We start from the raw sequence: 2,500 nt of genomic DNA, 5'->3' as shown, positions 1-2,500 counted from the left end.
GAGCCGATCTCAGCCCAGGCGAGCCCAGCCGAGCCGAGCCGTTCTTAGGCGAGCCGAGCCGAGCCGAGCCGAGCCGGGGAGAGGAGAGGAGAGGGAGAGGGAGAGGAGAGGGAGAGGAGAGGAGAGGAGAGGAGAGGGAGAGGAGAGGAGAGGAGAGGAGAGGAGAGGAGAGGAGAGGAGAGGAGAGGAGAGGAGAGGAGAGGAGAGGAGAGGAGAGGAGAGGAGAGGAGAGGAGAGGAGAGGGCACGCATGCCGCCCAAGTCCCATTCCACGGGGCGATCACCATCGAGGACAGACGGGACGGCGGCGGCAGCAAAGGACCTCCCGTCGGCCGTGCACGTCGTGAACGGGTGCCCCGTTCGCTCCGGTTGGACCTCCCGAAGGCGGGGCTTTGTCGGTCCCGTTTCTTGACGGCCAGCGAGGCCGACGGAGGCATCTCCCCGTCCGCCGGGTCCGTCCGTCCGTCGGTTCCAGGCGATTGTCACCGGCCAATAGCAGGGCGCGCGGGGAGTAAGCCGCCGTCCGCCTCCGCCTCTTGGAGGACGCGCGCCCTGCTCCGAGGTAGAGCTAGCCTCCGCCTCCGCCGCTTTCCTCTGCCGGGTAGACCTGGCCTCCGTTTCTGGCCACCGCGCCCCCCCCCCCCCCCCCCCCCCCGGCGACTAGACAGCGAGAGCATCGGTCTCGGCCGTGCCGCACGGCATCCCGGGAGGCTGCCCGGGAACGGAAAGAGCGAGCTCAGTAACAGTCTCGCCGGTTGGGGGCGCGATGCCCCTGCCGGAGCCCTTCGCGGAAAGGACGGCCACGTTTACCCCTGGCGACGGGAGGGGACTTAGCCGCATTTCTGGGCCCGTCTGGTAGACCTGTTTTTCTCCTCCGTGCCGCCGAGGTGCCGAAGGGGTCGCACTCTCAACACTGCCTCCAGCGACGTCATCGTCGTGTGGCCTCTGTCGCCGCTCCCTCTCCCCGTGTCCAGATGCGCCACCCTCTTGCAGCCTGCCGCTGTCACGGCTGCCCTAGTCCGTACTCTAGGAGAGCGAGCGGTGACTCCTCTCGCGAGCAGCGCGCTCGGCGCAGCCGGCTACTGAAGGGTGGCCGCCGGGGCCGGGCGTGTTTGTGTCGCCCATTCGCTTGCCCGTCCAGCGGGCCGGTCCGTGTCCGTGTCGCCCTTTCGGCTTGCCCGTTCAGCAAGCGAGGCGTCCGCAAGTTAAACTCGGGCTTGTTCCTTCCCGCGCGGTGCGCGTGGTGGTGGTGGTGGGGGAGCAAAGGCCGTGCGCCCAGCCCAGAGCCTGGTGCGGCGGCAGCAGCAGCAAGCAGCAGCAGCGAGGGTGGGAAGCCCCGCCGGGAGGGACCGCCAGCGAGGCCGGGAGAAACGTTACCCGCAGGCTCGTGGCGGCCGCCGACTGACTGTCAATGCCGTCCCAGGTAATCGTGTCCGTGGGGGGGGGCTGCCGCTTCTCGCTCCTTTCCCTTTCCTGATCGATGAGGCCATTCGGGTCGCGTCGGAGAGGGCCCCCGGCGGGCCGGCTCTGCTGTGCGCTCCCCGTGCCAGGGGTGGCCGCGGTGGCGTCCGGTGTTCGGGCCAGGGTGGTTTCCTTTCCAATTCGCCTCCCGTCGCGCGTGTGAGGTGTGCGCTTGCCCTCGGTGTCCCCGTGAGCAAAGAAAAAGGGGGAGGAGGAGGAGGGTGCGACGGCGCGGTGGTGTGGCGGCCGTGGGTTGCGTGCTCTGCCTGTCCGTCCGCCCCCCCCCACCTTGCTCTGCTCATGTCGGGTTCCCGGGGCTTTCTCGTACCGAAACCGGGCTGTGTGACGGCCGCGTGGCCCTGCGAGTTTTCAGGCGGTCCTACACCACGCCGAGGTGTCGGTGCCGGCCTCGGTCCGGGGCTTACACCCCCGCGGGTGTGCCGGCCGCGAGCAGCGCATGGGCGGTGTGGTGGCCGAGCCACGAGAGACGAAACGGGGCGCGCAGAAGGCAGAGAGAAGGGGGAGAGCCGAATTTTTTTTGTGGGGTCGTGCCCGCGTTCGGCGGGCCAAGAAGGGGGCGTCTCCTTCTGTGCCGCTGCTTTGGCTTCTGCGCTGCCACCCCTGCCTGCTGCGGAGCGAGCCGCGCCCCCCGGCGAAGGGGCCTCGGTCGCCAGGTCGCGCCCGCCTCCGCGGGTCGCTGTCTCCTCTAGCACGTCCGCTGCTCCCGCGGCAGAAGGTGGGGGGGGAGCCGAGTGTCCTACTCGACCTCCCCCGCCCGCCCTCCCTCCCTCCCTCCTCGTCCTCCGGCAGCCGTTTTTTGTGGCCGGTGGGGGGGGGGCGTGTGTTGGAGGCGAGGGTCCGGCTTCGGGGGGCGGGGTCAGCCCCGGTCGGGGTGCGTCCGATGATGCCGCGCGGAGCGGGCGCGCGCCACGCGCGCTTCCTCCCCTCCCGCCGCCTCGACGGGGAGAGGTGGGGTTCCGTGCGTGCGCGAGAAAGCCGCCCGTGGGAAAAAAAAAAAAAAAGCTGCGCAGCGGTCTCGG

Source organism: Falco peregrinus, unplaced genomic scaffold (genome assembly GCF_023634155.1).
Source record: "Falco peregrinus isolate bFalPer1 unplaced genomic scaffold, bFalPer1.pri scaffold_57, whole genome shotgun sequence".
Lineage (NCBI taxonomy): Eukaryota > Metazoa > Chordata > Aves > Falconiformes > Falconidae > Falco > Falco peregrinus.
The sequence above is the reverse complement of the archived record's forward strand: the minus strand, read 5'-3'. Positions refer to the sequence as shown.